Source organism: Manis pentadactyla, chromosome 12, assembly GCF_030020395.1.
Source record: "Manis pentadactyla isolate mManPen7 chromosome 12, mManPen7.hap1, whole genome shotgun sequence".
Lineage (NCBI taxonomy): Eukaryota > Metazoa > Chordata > Mammalia > Pholidota > Manidae > Manis > Manis pentadactyla.
The window spans coordinates 83,319,869-83,339,228 of NC_080030.1; the positions used below are offsets into that span (position 1 = coordinate 83,319,869).

Below are 19,360 nucleotides of genomic sequence, written 5' to 3' on the forward strand. Positions count from 1 at the left end.
TCAACGTTTGTTATTTCTTGTTTTCTGCTACAAGCTGTTCTGACTGGTGTGAGGTGATAGTTTGTTGTTAATTTTTTTTTTGTTATCATTAATGTACAATTACATGAAGAACATTATGGTGACTAGATTCCCCCCTATTTCAAGTCGCCACCCCATACCCGATTACAGTTACTGTCCATCAGCGTACTCAGATGCTATAGAATCACAACTTGTCTTCTCTGTGTTGTAATGCCTTCCCTATGTGCCAACACCACCGCCCCCCCACACACACATTATGTGTGGTAATTGGAATGCCCCCTTTCTTTTTCCCCACCGTTATCCCTCCCTTCCCACCCATCCTCCCCAGTCCCTTTCCCTTTGGTAACTGTTAGTCCATTCTTGGGTTCTGTGATTCTGCTGCTGTTTTGTTCCTTCTGTTTCTCTTTGTTATTATACTCCACATATGAGTGAAGTCACTTGGTACTTGTCTTTCTCCACCTGGCTTATTTCACTGAGCATAGCCATAATACCCTCTAGCTCCATCCGTGTTGTTGCCAACGGTAGGATTTGTTTTCTTCTTATGGCTGAGTGATACTCCATTGTGTGTAATATGTACCATGTCTTCTTTATCCATTCATCTGCTGATGGACACTTAGGTTGCTTCCATTTCTTGGCTCTTGTAAATAGCGCTGCGATAAACGTAGGGGTGCATCTGTCTTTTTCAAACTGGGCTGCTGCACTCTTAGGGTTAATTCCTAGAAGTGGAATTCCCGGGTCAAGTGGTATTTCTATTTTGAGCTTCCTGAGGAACCTCCATACTGCTTTCCACAATGGTTGAGCTGAGATTTACATTCCCACCAGCAGTGTCGGAGGGTTCCCCTTTCTCCACATCCTTGCCAACGTCTGTTGTTGTGTGTCTTCCCGATGGTGGCCATCCTGACTGGTGTGAGGTGATACCTCATGGTGGTTTTAATTTGCATTTCTCTGAGGATTAGCGGTGTGGAGGATCTTTTCATGTGCCTGTTGGCCACCTGAATTTCTTCTTTGGAGAAGTGTCTGTTCAGATCCTCTGCCCATTTTTTAATCGGATTATTTGCTTTTCTTGTTTGTTGAGGTGCGTGAGCTCTTTATGTATTTTGGATGTCAACCCTTTATCGGATCTGTCATTGATGAATATATTCTCACATATACTTTAGGGTACCTTTTTGTTCTATTGAGGGTGTCCTTTGCTGTACAGAAGCTTTTCAGCTTGATGTAGTCCCACCAGTTCATTTTTGCTCTTGTTTCCCTTACCCGGGGAGGTATGTTCTTGAAGAAGTCGCTCATGTTTATGTCCAGGAGATTTGTGCCTATGTTTTTTTCTGAGAGTTTTATGGTTTCATGACTCACATTCAGGTCTTGGATCCATTTCGAATTTACTCTTCTGTATGGGGTTAGACAGTGATCCAGTTTCCTTCTCTTACGTGTAGCTGTCCAGTTTTGCCAGCACCATCTGTTGAAGAGAGTGTCATTTCCCCATTGTATGTCCCTGGCTCCCTTATCATATATTAATTGACCACATATGTTTGGGTTAATGTCTGGGGTCTCTTATTCTGTTCCACCGGTCTGTGGCTCTGTTCTAGTGCCAGGAGCAAACTGTCTTGGTGACTGTGGCTTTGTAGTAGAGCTTGATGTTGGGGAGCGAGATACCGCACCCACCCACCCACACACACCACGTGCGCGCGCACACACACACACACACACACACACACACACACACACACACACACACACACACTTTCTTCTTCTCAGGATTGCTTTGGCTATTCGGGATATTTGGCGTTTCCATATGAATTTTTGAACTATTTGTTCCAGTTCGTGGAAGAATGCTGTTCGTAATTTGATAGGGACTGCAGCCGATCTGTAGATTGCTTTGGGCAGGATGGCCATTTTGACGATATTAATTCTTCCTAGCCAAGAGCATGGGATGAGTTTCCATTTGTTAGCGTCCTCTTTAATTTCTCTTAAGAGTGTCTTATAGTTTTCAGGGTATAGGTCTTTTGCTTCCTTGGTTAGGTTTATTCCTAGCTATTTTATTCTTTTTGATGCAGTTGTGAATGGAATTGTTTTCCTGATTTCCCTCTCCTTTGGTTCATTGTTAGTGTACAGGAAAGCCGCAGATTTCTGTGTGTTGATTTTGTGTCCTGCAACTCTGCTGTATTCCGGTTACGAGTTCTAGCAGTTGTGGAGTGGAGTCTTTAGGGTTTCCTTACGTACAGTATCGTGTCATCTGCAGATAGTGACCGCCTAGCTTCTTCTTTACCAGTCTGGATTCCTTGTATTTCTTTGTCTGGTCTAATTGCCATGGCTGGGACCCCTGGGACTATGTTGAATAACGGTGGGGAGAGTGGGCACCCCTGTCTCGTTCCCCGTCTCAGAGGAACGGCTTTCAGCCTCTCGCTGTTGAGTATGACATTGGCTGTGGGTTTGTCATATACGGCCTTTATTATGTTGAGGTGCTCGCCCTGTATACCCATTTGGTTGAGAGTTTTTAACGTGAATGGATGTTGCATTTTGTCGGATGCTTTTTCAGCATCTGTGGAGATGATCATGTGGTTTTTGTCTTTCTTTCTGTTTATGTGGTGGATGGTGTGGATGGATTTTCGAATGCTGTCACCATCCTTGCATCCCTGGGATGAATCCCACTTGATCAGGGTGTTTGATCCCCTTGATGTATTTTTGAATTTGGTTTGCTAATATTTTGTTCATTTCCTAGGTATTTTTGCTCCTCATCCACAATTCCTGAAAATCCTTCTGAGCCATAACTGTCCAATGGGTGTCTTGTTAGGTTAATGCAGAGGCTTTGGGGCCCTAGCCCGGGGTAGAGGCTGGTTGCCAGGGGCACCAGGCTTGTGGTTAGAGGGTGGGAACTTTCAGCCCCCAGCCCCCAGGGAAGGAAGAGGAAAGGGATGAGGGCTGGAGGTTGAATCAGCAATGGCCAGTGATTTAGTCAGCCATGACTCTGCAGTGAAGCCCTCACAAAACCCTATGAGAAGAGCACAGCTCTCTCTCTCATCTCCTGCTTCTCTGTCAGAGCTTCCATGCTTGGGGAACCAGGTCGCCTGCACATGCCACCATGCCAGGCCCCAAGTCCCGGGAGGATAGAAGCTCCTTTACTTGGGACCTTGTCGTGTGTGTGTGTGTGTGTGTGTGTGCGCGCGCACGCGCGCGTGCGTGCGCTGCTGTGTCCTTTATGATACTCTTTGTTAAATTGGTAAACGTGTTTTCCTGAACTGCTGAGGCACCCTAGCAACTTGGGCAGACCTAAGGGGGAGGTCGTTGGAACTTCCAATCCTAGCCTGGATGTAGGTGGGAAGCACAAGCTAATTGCATGGGCCTGGCAACCGGGCTCTGGAGTTGGGGTGGAGGGCAGTCTTGAGGATAGAAACCTTACCCTGGGGAATCTGGTGCTGCGTCCAGGCAGATATCCTCAGAGTTGAGTTCTCAGACACCCTGCTGGTGTTCAAGAATTGCTTGGTGTTGTATGCATTGGGAACAGGTCCGGTATCCTGAAGGGAGTTCCACTGCTGTGTATGAAAAAGAACGCTGGGTCATATGATACTGCTATGGATATTTTTAGGAACCTCCACGCTGTTTCCCATAGTAGCTGCACCAATTTACATGGTCACCAACAGTGCACGAGGGTTCCCTTTGTCCACTTCCTCATCAACGCTTGTTATTTCTTGTTTTTTTTTTTTCTCTTCTTTTGGTACTAGCCATTCTGACTGGTGTGAGGTGACAGCTCGTTGTGATTTTTTTGTGTGTGTGACCGTTAATGTACAATTACATGAGCAACATGGTTACTAGACTCCCCCTCCCATTATCTTATCAAGTGCCCCCACCCCTTACCCCATTACAGTCAGTGTCCATCAGCGTCATAAGACGCTGTAGAATCCCTACCTGTCTTCTCTGTGTTATGCTGCCTTCCCCGGGCCCCAGCACCCCCGCCACCCCACCCCCTACATTATGTGTGCGAGCCGTAATGCCCCTTTTTCCCACTTATCCCTCCCTCTCCACCCATCCTCCCCAGTCCCTTTCCCTTTGGTAACTGTTAGTCCACTCTTGGGTTCTGTGAGTCTGCTGCTGTTTTGTTCCTTCAGTTTCTGCTTTGTTCTTTTACTCCACAGATGAATGAAATCATCTGATGCTTGTCTTTCTCCATCCTGCTCATTTCACTGAGCATAATACCCTCTGGCTCCATCCGTGTTGTCGCAAACGGTAGGATTTCTTTTCTTCTTACGGCTGAATAATATTCCATTGTGCATATGTACCACCTCTTCTTTATCCATTCATCTACTGACGGACACTCAGGTTGCTTCCATTTCTTGGCTATTGTACATAGTGCTGTGATAGACATAGGGGTGCATATGTCTTTTTCAAACTAGGCTCCTGCATTCTTAGGGTAAATTGCTGGGAGTGGAATACCTGGGTCAAATGGTATTTGTACTTTTTTGTTTTTTGAGGAACCTCCATACTGCTTTCCACAATGGTTGAGCTGAGATGTACATTCCCACCAGCAGTGTCGGAGGGTTCCCCTTTCTCCACATCCTAGCCAACGTCTGTTGTTGTGTATCTTCCCAATGGTGTCCATCCTGACTGGTGTGAGGTGATATCTCATGGTGGTTTTTTTTTGTGGATAATTATTTTTTATTGAAGGGTAGTTGACACACAGTATTACATTACATTAGTTTCAGGTGTACAACACAGTGATTCAACATTTATATACATGATAATTCTAGGTACCAGCTATCACCATACCAAGTTTTTACAATATTTTGACTATATTCCTTATGCTATACATTACATCCCGGTTACTTATTTATTTTACAATTGAAAGAGTGTACTTTTTTTATTTTTTTGTGAGGGCATCTCTCATATTTATTGATCAAGTGGTTGTTAAGAACAATGAAATTCTGTATAGAGGAGTGCTCAATGCACAATCATTAATCCACCCCAAGCCTAATTTTCATCAGTCTCCAATTTTCTGAAGCGTAACGAACAAGTTCTTACATGGAGAACAAATTCTTACATAGTGAATAAGTTACATGGTGAACAGTGCAAGGGCAGTCATCACAGAAACTTTGATTTTGCTCATGCATTATGAACTATAAACATTTCAAATATGAATACTCATTTGATTTTTATACTTGATTTATATGTGGCTACCACATTTCTCTCTTTATTATTATTTTTAATAAAATGCTGAAGTGGTAGGTAGATACAAGATAAAGGTAGAAAACATAGTTTAGTGTTGTAAGAAAGCAAATGTAGATGATCAGGTGTGTGCCTGTAGACTATGTGTTAATCCAAGCTAGACAAGGGCAATAAGACATCCATGTATGCAGAAGATTTCTCTCAGAACAGGGTGGGTGAGGTTCTAAGCCTCACCTCTGTTGATCCCCAATTTCTCACCTGATGGCCCCCCTGCGACTGTGCCTGTCGTAGGTTGTTCCTCCCTTGAGGAATCTTACCCGTCTCTGGCTAACCAGTCATCTTCCTGGGCCATACAGGGAAATGTAAAGTTGGTAAGTGAGAGAGAAGCCTTATTGTTTGAAACTCATGGTGGTTTTAATTTGCATTTCTCTGATGATCGTAACGATGTGGAGCATCTTTTCATGTGCCTGTTGGCCACCTGAATTTCTTCTTTGGAGAAGTGTCTGTTCAGAACCTCTGCCCATTTTTTAATTGGAGTATTTGCTTTTTGTGTGTGGAGGTGCGTGGGCACTTAATACGTATTTTAGATGACATCAACCCCTTATCGGATATGCCATCTATGAATCTGTCCTCCCATACTGTCGGATGTCTTTGTTCTACTGTTGGTGTTTAAAGAGAATCTTATACGCCCTGCCACCATTTCATTCCAATTCTGAGTCAATTTTTTTTCTCAGAACACCAACCCGCCAAGGAAACTGGAATGAAGAGGAGAAGATGTGATACGGGAGGTGAGATGGTGGGGACTGGTAGTATTTTTCCATGTGCTGCTTTCAAGGTTCACAGGGAAAAAAGGTTGCCACGGAGGTAAGGCCTGAGATGTGGACATCACCTGGTATCGGTTGAGCTACCTAGCCACTAGACATTAATGGGAAGGCTAGCGTGCAGCACTGTTACTTCCTGCAGAGTTACATGTGCGGCGTCCCCCCGTTGCAGTTCGGTCAGACCCCGTGTGGGACTGCCCTGGCACTGGCCGGTGTGGATCTCTGAGAGCTCTTCCCGTTCCTGCTGGGCTGTCCCAGCATCCCTCTCAGAACAAGGCCTCCAAAGTGTTCCTGGTTAGAGAGACAGAGAGAGACAGAGAGAGAATTATGCCCAAGAGACCGGGGCAATTTTTTGCTGGAGCTCCATGAGCATGTTTCTGATTTTTATGTTGAGATAGATCCCTTTCACAAAGATTGATTGAGTCCAGTTACCAAGTTTCTTTGACTTTGACGTTTCGTATGTGTAGGTGGCGCCCTGTAGCGCCCAGAAGCTTTTCTCTCTGGAGCTGCCCAGCCCTTGGGTTGATGGCAGGCAGGGGTCACGGAAGCGACGCTGGTGCCCGCGGGAGGAAAGAGGTCTTTCCTGCTTCCCGGCCGCAGTGCCTGTCTCCACTGCCATGGCCAGTTTGTGGAGCATGCAGGGAGAAGCCTCTGTGCTTTGCACCTGTAGCTGCCATAGTTGGGCCCGTCCTGTCGCTGGCCTGGCGCGATGGAGGGGAGCAGCTGGTTTGCGAGCCGGTGCTGGCGGGGGAGGAAGGTGCAGCAGGCCGTGTTGTGTTATCAGTCACATCACGGTGGGGGGCCTTGGAGCTGCGTAGGCAGCCAGGGTGGGTGGAGCGCCCGGAGCTCCTAAAAGTTCCCCCACCTGCTGGGCAGAGTGCACCCGGACAGGTTTGCGCACCTGTGCTTTCTCCCGAGCGGCGAGCTCTGTGCAACCCTTGCCCCTTTAGCAGCTCTCTCGCTCTTAGGAAGTCTGGCAGACTGCCGGCCTTTCTTTCCTCCCACAGCAGCTGGATGTGGATCCCTGTGTTCCGCAAGTGGCAGGAATCTCAAGTCTCTCCAAGTACTCCGCCTGTCTTTGCTTTCGAACCCCACCGATCCTCCAGAGCATCATGTAAGGTAGGTACGTGCTCCCAGAGCAGATCTCCAGGGCTGAGTGTTCAGCAGTCCTAGGCCTCCACCCGCCTTCTCCCCGTTTCTGTTTCTCTTCCTCCCTCTGGTGAGCTTGGGTGTGGGAAGGGCCTGCCGGGTCCCTCTGGATCACGGCTTTTGTCCGTCACCCTTCACCTTGAGGTGACGGCCTGCCGTGGCAGCCTCCTCTCCTGCTTCTCTTCCAGGATCTGGTGTAGTTGTTATATTTCCACATTGTATGTATGGTATGTTTAATCCCTCTTAATTTTTTTTTTTTTTCCTTTTTCAGTTTCACTTGTGTAGGGTACCTTTTCCCACCCCTTCAACTTGTAGTTTGTCTGTGTGCTTGGATCTCAAGTGAGCCTCCTGTAAGGGAACACGTAGGCAGTCTTGAGTTTTCATCCATTCATTCAACCCTGTGTCTTTTGATTGGAGCATTGAAAGTCTTTCCCTTTACTGTGATAATTGATAGCTGTGTGCTTATTGCACTTCTTAAACTTGATTTCTATCTTCTTTTTGCTTGTAGTTCTTCTCTGTGCTTTCATCATTGCTCTCCTGGTTATGAGCGATAGCTTTGTTTAGTATTATGCTTTCCTATCTATCTATCTATCTATCTATCTATCTATCTATCTATCTATCTATCTATCTGATCTCTCTACTGTCATCTATCTACTGTCATCTATGTGTCTATCTATCGAAACTGTCTATAATCTATCACCTGTCCGTCTGTTATCTGTCATCTATATCAATGTGTCTATCTAATCTATATGTATCTATATCATCTGTCTAGTCTATCATCTTATCACTCTATCTACCTGTCATCTATCTATATATGTCTATAGGTGTCTGTCTAATCTGTCCACCTGATCTATCATGTATCATCTATCTAATCTGTTTGCCTATTCTATCTAATCTCTCTATATGTATCTATATGATCTATCTAATCTATCATTCTATCTTATCTATCAGTCTATCAATTTAATCTAATCTAGCCACCTATGTATCTATCTATGTATCTATCTATTTATTTATTTTGTTCGTTTTTGTCAACGTACTGTCACTAGGTGCACAGTCATTCCTCTGTCTCCTTCTCATTCCTGATTCCTTGTGTTTGTTTCTGTGAGTTAGCTGTGTCTTTGGGTCTTGAGAGGAGTGGCCGTGGGTTGAAACACCTGGGTAGGTGGCCCGAGTCCGCTGGGTGTAGATGGCCGGCTGGACTCTCTAACCAGTGCAGGCTGGGGCCCTCCAGGTCCCCTGTCATGGGGCTGGCCCTGCCGGGGCGGCTGCGTGAGCTGTGGGGCAGATTCGAGGCCCCACACAGGGAGCACCCCGGCTGGCCTGCTGGGGCCGAGGCAGATGCATGCCCAGTAGTAGGTCTTCGTGCCTGCACGCTGATGTCATCTCGGTGGCCCTGCTTGGCCGCCCATCTCCAGAGAGCATGTGTAGTCACAGGTTAAGTGAGCCGCCTTTTTGGGGACACGTGGGGCTGGTGTGGGTTAGTGGCCCGTGGCCTTGCTGAGGTGGCAGGCCAGCTGGCTCGTGGGGAAACTGCTCCCCTCTGTTGTCAAGGTTGAGGTGGAGTTTCAGTGTATTTAGGCATTTAGATGTGAGTGAAGTCTATCTGAAATGGAATAGTAGCATTTAGAGCTATGTTTTCTGTTCGTATGGAAAGGGTGCTGAGCATAAAGAATTGGGTGGCGGTGGCAGGAATTCTAGGAATGTTTCTGTCCTTGCATTTATTTATTTTCTGTTAAGGGAAGTGATTCTGAAGTAACTTTTTACTCATGTATGAAGGTGGTGCGTAAGGTCACCCCACGTCAGTCATGGTGAGATGAAGTGAGGTAGTAGAATTAAAGCCTGTACCCCTTGGCCTTATACGTAGGAGACGCACCTTGGATGCTCTTTGCTGCTCTCCTGCCCTGGCTTATATTGCCTTAACTAACTTGATGGTTCAGAGTGGTCCCAGCGAGATTTCCAGCAAAATCTTTCTACAATTGCATAGAAACACTTGGGATATCTATATCCCCAGAGGCTAGTGGAAAAGTTTACTCTTTCTGGTCACTGTTTGCAAGTTGTTCACTTTATCGCGTATTCCTTTGTTACTTTTAGACCGATAGGGGCATGTTTGGGAAACCAAAATGAAAAGAGTGGTTTTCTGTGTCACAGCAGGGATTCCCTAGCCTGCGGCGAGCTCAGAGCAGTGGCAGAGAAGAGGGAAGGGGCCTTGTTAGCCAACCGGGTCTCCCTCCTCTGGACTTGCCTCCCCCTGGGCTGTCATCCCTTAAACGCTCAGCACACAGGCCTCGCGTGGAGCACGCACAGTCATAAAACGTGGCTACTTCCACATCCCAGTCACTGGGGAATGGGGCATGTTACATTGTTTGGTGTGGCTCAGAACATAATCACTCGTGTATGTGAGTTCTTCCTCTGTAGCTGAGTTTTTTGAGTAAAGAGAGCAGAGGCATATTAGCAAGAACAGGGTTTAGTGGGAAAATATAATACACATATACAGATCTGGTAAAGATTTTGTTTATTGGCTAGGAGGGAGGATAGGAAGCCCCTACAAAAGGACATGGGCCTGTACGGGGCTGAGGGAGGCCAGTAGATGGCCGCAAGGGTGGCGGCATGTCCAGCAAGTCCCCGTCGTCGGGGGTAGGGCTGAGTCCGGCGGTTGTGCCACGGGTGGCATCAGGCCGGTGGGGACCGGAAGATGGCCCGCAAGGGTAGCGTGGTGTCCGTAGACTCGCCATCCACGTCAGAGTCAGGCACTAGACCAGCGGCCCACGGGGGCGGTGTGGTGTCCATAGGCTTGCCCTCCGCATCAGAGTCGGGCCCCAGGCCGGTGGCCCACGGGGGCAGCGTGGTGTCCATAGGCTCGCCCTCTGTGTCAGAGGTGCATGAGCTCTTTATATATTTTGTATGCCAACCCTTTATCGGATCTGTCATTCATGAATATATTCTCGCATATACTGTAGGGTACCTTTTTGTTCTATTGATGGTGTCCTTTGCTGTACAGAAGCTTTTCAGCTTGATATAGTACCACTTGTTCATTTTTGCTCTTGTTTCCCTTGCCCGGGGAGGTATGTTCTTGAAGAAGTCGCTCATGTTTTTGTCCGGGAGATTTGTGCCTATGTTTTTTTCTGAGAGTGTTATGGTTTCATGACTCACATTCAGGTGTTGGATCCGTTTCATATTTACTTTTGTGTATGGGGTTAGACAGTGATCCAGTTTCATTCTCCTACATGTAGCTGTCCAGTTTTGCCAGCACTATCTGTTGAAGAGAGTGCCGTTTCCCCATTGTATGTCCACAGCGCCCTTATCATATATTAATTGACCATATATGTTTTGGTTAATGTGTATAGTCTCTATTCTGTTCCACTGGTCTGTGGCTCTGTTCTTGTGCCAGTAGCAAGCTGTCTTGATGACTGTGGCTTTGTAGTAGAAGCTTGATGTTGGGGAGTGAGATACCCCCTTAGCCCCCTCCCCGCCCCTACCCTCCCCCCACCCCCACAGACATACTTTGTTTTTCCTTCTCAGGATTGCTTTGGCTATTTGGGATCTTTGGTGTTTCCATATGAATTTTTGAACTATTTGTTCCAGTTCGTGGAAGAATGCTGTTGGTGATTTGATAGGGACTGCATCCGGTCTGTATATTGCTTTGGGCAGGATGGCCATTCTGACGATATTAATTCTTCCTAGCCAAGAGCGTGGGATGAGTTTCCATTTGTTAGGGTCCTCTTTAATTTCTCTTGAGAGTGTCTTATAGTTTTCAGGGTATAGGTCTTTCACTTCCTTGGTTAGGTTTATTCCTAAGTATTTTATTTTTTTTGATGCAATTGTGAATGGTATTGTTTTCCTGATTTCCCTTTCTATTAGTTCATTGTTGGTGTATAGGAAAGCCACAGATTTCTGTGTGTTGATTTTGTTTCCGGCCACTGTGCTGTATTCCAATATGAGTTCTAGTAGTTTTGGAGTGGAGTCTTTAGGGTTTTTTATGTAGAATATCATGTCATCTCTAAACAGTGACCGTTTAACTTCTTCTTTACCAATTTGGATTCCTTGTATTTCTTTGTTTTGTCTAATTGCTGTGGCTAGGACCTCCAGTACTATGTTGAATAACAGTGGGGAGAGTGGGCATCCCTGCCTTGTTCCCTATCTCAGAGGAAAAGCTTTCAGCTTTTCGCTGTTCAGTATGATGTTGGCTATGTGTTTGTCATATACGGCCTTTATTATGTTGAGGTACTTGCGCTCTGTTCCCATTTCGTTGAGAGTTTTTATCGTGAATGGATGTTGAATTTTGTTGAATGCTTTTTCCAGCATCTGTGGAGATGAACATGTGGTTTTTGTCCTTGTGTTTGTTGATGTGGTGGATGATGTTGATGGATTTTTGAATGTTGTACCATCGTTGCATCCCTGAGATGAACCCCACTTGATCATGATGTTTGATCCTCTTGATGTATTTTTGAATTTGTTTTGCTAATATTTTGTTGAGTATTTCGACATCAACATTTATCAGGGATATTGGTCTTTAATTTTCTTTTTTGGTGGTGTCTTAACCTGATTTTGGTATTAGGGTGATGATGACTTCATAGAATGAGTTTGGGAGTATTCCCTCCTCTTCTGTTTTTTGGAAAACTTTAAGAAGAATGGGTATTACATCTTTTCTGTATGTCTGATAAAATTCCAAGGCAAATCCATCTGGTCCAGGGGTTTTGTTCTTGGGTAGTTTTTTGATTACTGATTCAGTTTCTTTGCTGCTAATTCTTTTGTTAGAGTTTCTGTTTCTTCCTTGGTCAGTCTTGGAAGGTTGTATTTTTCCAGGAAGTTGTCCATTTCTTCTAGGTTTTCCTGCTTGTTACCATATTGGTTTTTATGGTGTTCTCTAATCTTTGTATTTCTGTCATGTCTGTCATAATTTTTCCTTTCTTGTTTCTGATTCTTTTGATATGTGTTGATTCTCTTTTTCTTTTAATAAGTGGCTAGAGGCTTATCTATTCTGTTTATTTTCCCAAAGAACCAGCTCTTGGCTTCATTGATTTTTTTCTATTGTTTTATTTTTCTCTATTTTATTTCTTCTCTGATCTTTATTATGAACCTGCTTCTGCTGAGTTTAGGCCTCATTTGTCCTTCTTTTTCCAATTTTGATAATTGTGACGTTATACTATACATTTGGGATTGTTCTTCCTTCTTTAAATGGGCCTGGATTGCTATATACTTTTCCTCTTAAGACTGCTTTCTTTCCATCCCCCAGAGGTTGGGGTTTTGTGTTGTTGTTGTCATTTGTTTCCATATATTGCTTGATCTCTATTTTAATTTGGTCATTGATACATTGATTATTTAGGAGCATGTTGTTAAGCCTCCATGTGGTTGTGAGCCTTTTTTCTTTCTTTGTACAATTTATTTCTAGTTTGATACCTATGTGGTCCCGGTAGTTGGTTGGTAGAATTTGAATCTTTTTAAATTTACTGAGTCTGTTTTAGTGGCCCAGTATGTGATCTATTCTGGAGAATGTTCCATGTGCACTTGAGAATGTATATCCTGTTGCTTTTGTATGTAGAGTTCTATAGATGTCTATTAGGTCCATCTGTTCTAGTGTGTTGTTCAGTGCCTCTGTGTCCTTACTTACTTTCTATCTGGTGGATCTATGCTTTGGCATGAGGGGTGTGTTGAAGTCTCCTAAAATGAGTGCATTGCATTCTATTTCTTCCTTTAATTTTGTTAGTATTTGTTTCACATATGCTGTTGCTCCTGTGTTAGGTGCATATATATTTATAATGGTTATATCCTCTTGTAGGTCTGGGCCCTTTATCATTATGTAATATCCTTCTTTATCTCTTGTTGCTTTCTTTGTTTTGAAGTATAGCTTGTCTGATACTAGTACTGCAACACCTTCTTTTTTCTCATTGTTTGCATGAAATATCTTTTTCCATCCCTTGACTTTTAGTCTGTGCATGTCTTTGGGTTTGAGGTGAGTCTCTTGTAAGCAGCATATGGATGGGTCTTGCTTTTTCATCCATTCTATTACTCTGTGTCTTTTGATTGGTGCATTCAGTCCATTTACATTTAGGTTGATTATTGAAAGATATGTACTTATTGCCATTGCAGGCTTTAGATTTGTGGTTACCAAAGGTTCAAGGTTAGCTTCTTTAATATCTTCCTGTCTAACTTAACTCTATTATTGAGCTATTATAAACACTGTCTGATTATTCTTTATTTGTTACCCTTCTTATTCTTCCTCCTCCATTCTTTATATGTTGGGTGTTTTATTTTGTGCTCTTTTGTGTTTTCTTTGACTGCTTTTGTGGGTAGTTGATTTTCTTTTTTGCCTTTAGTTAGTATTTCATTTGTCTGCTTTCTCTGCTGTGTTTTTATTTTCTCTGGTGACATCTATTTCGCCTTAGGAGTGCTTCCATCTAGTGCAGTCCCTCTAACATACCCTGTAGAGGTGGTTTGTGGGAGGCCAATTCCTTCAACTTTTGCTTGTCTGGGAATTGTTTAATCCCTCCTTCGTATTTAAATGATAATCGTGCTGAATACAGTGTTCTTGGTTTAAGGCCCTTCTCTTTCATTGCATTAAATATATCATGCCATTCTCTTCTGGCCTGTCAGGTTTCTGTTGAGAAGTGTGATGATAGCCTGATGGGTTTTCCTTTGTAGGTGACCTTTTTCCTCTCTCTTGCTGCCTTTAAAATTCTGTCCTTGTCCTTGATCTTTGCCATTTTAATTATTATGTGTCTTGGTGTTGTCCTCTTTGCATCACTTCTATTGGGGGTTCTGTGTATTTCTGTTGTCTGAGTGACTTTTTCCTCCCCCAGTTCTGGGAAGTTTTCAGCAGTTATTTCTTCAAATGCACTTTCTATCCCTTTTTCTCTCTCTTCTTCTTCTGGTACCCCTATAATGCAGATATTGCTCCTTTTGATTTGGTCACACAGTTCTCTTAATGTTGTTCCAGTTCTGGGATCCTTTTCTCTCTCTCTTCGTCAGCTTCTATGCGTTCCTGTTCTCTGGTTTCTAATCCATCAATGGCCTCTTGCATCTCATCCATTTTGCTTTTATATCTGTCCAGAGATTGTTTTATTTCTTTATCTCCCTCCTTAGCTCTTGCATATTTCTCTGCAAGTCTATCAGCATGGTTATGACCTTACTTTTAAATTCTTTTTCAGGAAGATTGGTTAGGTCTATGTCCCCAGATTCCTTTTCAAGGGCGACTGTCTGGGTTAATCTGGTCTGTATCAAATTCTTCTGCCTTTTCATGGCGATAGAGATAGTCATGGGTAGTTGGCACGTGTCAGCAGGGAGAACGTCCCTTCTTGCTAGTTTGTGGCCTTCCTCTCTTGGGAGAATAGCGACCTCTAGCGGCTTGTGCTGGGCAGCTGCATGCAAATGGTGTCTGATTCTTGCCCAGCCGTTGTGAAGGAAGCTCCGCTTGCGCTTGCTGCGGTCTCTGCTATGGCGAGGTCTCGCCGGAGCGGGAACAGGTGGGAGGCTGTTTATTGCTGTGAGGGGCCTTGGAGCTGCACTGCCACCCAGGGGTTTAGGGCGGCACTGAGCCGATTGTGCCGGGATGCCTCCGTCCTCCTGTGGAGTCCCTGTCCCTTTAAGACTTTCAAAGGGCACTCTTTTTTCTTTATCCCAGGGGCGCCAGCTGCGGGGACCCACTTGCAGATTTTACTGTCTCATTTCCCTAGTATCTAGCACCCCATGCACTGTGTGTCTGCACTCTGGTGCAGATGGCTGGGGCTGGGTGTTTAGCAGGCCTGGGCTCCCTCTCCCTCCCCGCCCCGACTCCTCTCCTTCCGCCAGGAGCTGGGGTGAGGGGTGCTCGGGTCCCACCGGGCTGCAGCTTGTATCTTACCCCTTTCGTGAGGCGCTGGGTTCTCACAGGTGTAGATGTAGTCTGGCTCTTGTCCTGTATCTTCTGGTCTCTCTCTTACGAATTTAGTTGTATTTGTTGTATCTTAAAATATATATATGTTTTTGGGAGGAGATTTCCGCTGCTCTACTCTCTGCCGTCTTGGCTGCACACCTATCTTCATAAAGAAATTTTAAGTGGGTATAATTTCACCAGTAGCTACACTATCTTGTAGCAGTGGGTCTTGTTTTGGCCTAGGAGTTTGTTCTTTTTACCCTTAAATGAGCTTCTAAGGCTTTAATCTCCAGTGGGGAAGACCCTTTTCTGAAAGTACAGCTGAGACATTCTACAGCTAGAATACAATTCAGCAGGTAAATAAATAAATAAATAGTGTAACATAGACACACTAGTCTCAGTGGGATACAAATCCTGTTGCCCTCAAAATATTCTTTATTATTTTGTGAATAAACTTCTTAACAGTAGTGAGGCTTGCCTATCTATAAATACACTGCTGCATAATTACAATTCATCTAGATTTCTCTTACGTTTCTAGTCAAATTTTGTAATATTTCCAATGGAAAAACTTCATAGTACTTTTAAAAATGTATTTCTATGTACTGTTTATCATTCGTATTATTTCCATTATATATTTACTATGTCATGAAATTTTTTTTATATAGAGTTTGCATATTTCACGTCTACTGAATTTTTTTTAAAATTTTATTTCAGTTACTTCACTTGGACATTCAGGGTACACCATTATATAATCATACTCATAAATTTCGAGATACTCATTTACTGCCCAAAAAGCCGTCTTTAGGCAAAAGCTTTTATATAACCATAAATTAATAGCCAGAGATGCATTTTCCCAGGTGGGTCTTTCAAAGTTGGAAGACTCCTTGGATAGCTGACAAGGATGTTAAGAAGATATTCCCAGGTATATATTAGGATTAGATCTTAATATGTCATGATGAGATGAGTTTTGCCTTCTTACTATGTTCCTAGATCTCAGAGCTGCTATCATAACATATTATTTGAAATTAGTCCTTTAAATACAAATATGTTACAGTGTGATTTCCAGAAACAGTCTTTGGGAAGTTTGGAAATCTTTTTTAAGACCCAGAGAAACTAGCATTTAAAATATGCTATTGAGGTACTCCTTCTAAAGTATAATAATGATATTTTATTTTCTATTTCAGCAGATTCCAATCTTGTGACATTGGTAAACATTTTATATGAGATTGTAAAGGTACTAAAGCTATCACGTAAAACCATTTTGATTTCTCTTTTATATACTGATGAATTACATATGACTGTTTCCTGATTTCCATAATGCAGTATACTTTGAATAGTTGAAAAAGTCCATAGTAATGCCAAAATTAAAGCTATTTCTTTTCAAAAGTGATTGCTGTTTATAAGTTATACCCCATCTATTAAAACTCAAAATGTGACTATAGTCCTACCCCTATAAGATTTTTTTCCCCTGTGTTATCTCAGTGTTATTACAGTATATATGGAAAAGTGTTTGTGTCTGCAGCCAGTGTATTATGCCTACTTTACTTTAGAGTCTTCTCATTACTCTGCTTAATCTGAAACTCTTCTGTGTCTTTAGAAAACAATCTGTCAGTAAATTATAGTTTGGTGGTCCTGGTTGACTCACGAGACTAGTAATTACAAATAAAATTATGGTTTGTTTAAAACTGTAGTGAGTTAAAATGATTTTTTAAATGATTTTTTAAATTCCAAATGTAAGTATTTATTAAAAATAATTAATGGAAGAGTTTTATGAGTTTAAAAAAGATTTTTGGTCTTAGTTTGAAAATTAGGGACAGGGAAATACAAATTGTTGTAGTCATTTCTGTCCTTGAATAAAAAATTGCTATGATGACACACTATTTTATTAACTCTTTTAAAGATGTGTGAGGAATAGTGAAGAAGCTGTTTGAGTCTAATGATTTAATACTTACCTTAATTTTTAGCTGAATTTATACGCACACTTTATGCTAGATTAGTAATTCTGTATCATAAATATGTTAGTCTCTGAACCCCAATTTAAATTTCTATCTACCAAGAATCTGTTAAAGATAGTAAAAATAATTATTCTGCATTTTAGCTACTAGATATGAAGAATTTACTAGTATAAAGAATTATTCAAGATAATAGCACATAAATTTTCCTGTTTAGAAGTAATGTCAAAATTATCAGCAGCAAGCACTGATTACATGGTATCAGAATTCTTTCACAGATGACAAGGAGGGTGAGAAAGAGGCAGTGGATCCAGATTGCTTTACAAGTGCCCAGATCCTTTCTAAACAGCTGCTCTTAATAGGAGGTGAATTTACTGAAGGACTGCTATGGGTGGGGATAAATAGGAAGAATTAGGCATAAAATTATGATGTGTACTGTAACAGATGTTGGGCACAGTCAAATATCCTGAGGTCTTGGCCCACCTCTGTCACTATCAATGAATTTTAGACCAAAATGTAACCTACATCTCTCTCTCTTTTTAATATGCTTTAATATGCAAAATGAGAATATAATGTGCCAAAAAAATTAAAATGCTTTGTAAATTATAAGGTACTATATAAATGCAAGGCATAATAAATACTTAACAAACCTCCTTACCCTGGGCAGTAACTGAACGGGAGCGAGAATCCAAAGCCAGTATCACTGTCTGGTTCAACATCCTGCTCTGTCTCTGCCATCCAGGCTCTTACATAATTTTTTTTTTTTTTGGTAGGGGGAGGCTGACTGGCTGGGGAGCCTAGGGGATGAGCTCCTGCAGGAAAGGTTAGGGATGCTTGAAGCTAGGGGATATCTCACATAATTTTTTGAATGCTTATTTTACCTCTTGTCAATTATCATTGGATTGATTTTCCTCCTTTTTATCATTTTGTAGCCAGTTCATTGAAGAGCCAAACTTCCCACTCTTTCTTCTTGTTAGTATTACCTAGATCATCATGATTATGAGTTTAATTATTATTTGTACATGTGCAGTATTCTGTGAATAATAGAATTGGTTTGTGTTATTGTGGTCTTCTTTTCTCTTCATTCTTTAAAGTCTGTATTGAAGACTATGGACCTTTCAGCCAGTTTGTCATATCGCAGAGATTACAGCTTGACATGGATGGCCATACCTTTGCCCTGGCCTTTGGTCTGCTGACTTCAGATGCATACAGTTGTGATGTTCTCATTTAGTCCCACTGAAAGAAAACTACAGAATGAGGTAAGAATGGAACAACCAGAGAGGGAAGCAGCATCTACTGCAGAAAAAAAAAAAGCAAAATCACGGGGAAACTATGGAGACGATCAATGGGAGAGACACCAAATGCTAATGCTCACCTTTGCTTATGTGTTGTCCCCATAGCATCTGACAGTGGCATTGTCTTAATCATCTAGTATTTACCTATCCACTATTACCTTAGCAATTACAAGTTGTGAAAAGCTAAATGCAATAGTTGTAAGTAGAATTCTGTCAAAATGCCAACTCTTCACTGAAAAGAAAGCAAGCTATGATACATATTAATTTGATTAATAGCCAGATAAAGGGATCTTTACCACTAAGAACAAAAGAGGCAGTGATAAATTGGAAGTTGTTTTAATCTATTAAAAAGTGTTATAAATTTGATTAAATTATGTTGTTTATAATATATATGAGTATAAAATGACATAAACTACAGTAGAAATAGTTTGAAAGAAGTATTATTTTTTTAATTCACTCTAAAATGAATTAAAAATGCTTGTAATGACTTCTGGTTTCTGATTCTATATATAAGGAGCATGAAAGTTGCCACTTTGTCCTAACAGCAAGTAGAAAGCTGAACAGATTGAAAAATAAAAACTCTACTTGGTACATAAAAGAGGAGGACACCAGTCAAACCACTGGCCCAAAGACTGGAGAGACAAGGCGCGGAGGCTCCCAGGGCAGAGACTCCAAAGTCAAAGCCCCGTGGGGACCACGAGGCAGATCCTCCAAAAGTGGCATGCTGTGCACTTTTAAGTAGTTCCTTGGTGGTCAATTACTACATATCCTCACATAGTACAGATAGACATTTGAAGATGCCAGAGGCAAGAGGAAATGATGCCTCTTTGTCTGCAAAAGTGTCAGTCTAGCACCTAGTCAGCAAAGCTTCTGAACTCTGAAAAAGAACAGGACAAAGGGTGGCTCAATCAGAGATTAATATTGGACTAAGGATTGAAGTTTGGGAAAGCTAAAGATTCTGATCACTCTGGCATCTTTGCTTACTGCCAATATGTACCTCAAATTTTCCTTCATTCTAGTTCCCTACAGAGAATCAAACTCATGGAAGAAGTAATTACTGAGCCTTGGTTGATTCAGAGAAATAACACTGTCACAGTCTGTGAGGAGACCATATGCTAAAGA

At 42.5% G+C, this 19,360-nt stretch overlaps 1 long non-coding RNA gene across 4 annotated transcripts in view; it reads left to right on the forward strand.

The window, feature by feature from the left end:
- Positions 1 to 19,360, forward strand: part of LOC130679841 (uncharacterized) — a 69,115-nt gene that overhangs the window by 30,649 nt on the left and 19,106 nt on the right. The window contains exons 2-4 of one of the 4 annotated variants that reach the window (XR_008992800.1): positions 5,907 to 6,036; positions 7,001 to 7,112; positions 18,038 to 19,342. This is a non-coding gene — a long non-coding RNA (uncharacterized LOC130679841). Of the gene's footprint in view, positions 1 to 5,906; positions 6,037 to 6,107; positions 6,570 to 7,000; positions 7,113 to 18,037; positions 19,343 to 19,360 lie in introns of those variants that run through there. The other 3 variants (XR_008992803.1, XR_008992802.1, XR_008992801.1) reach the window with 3 other exon arrangements.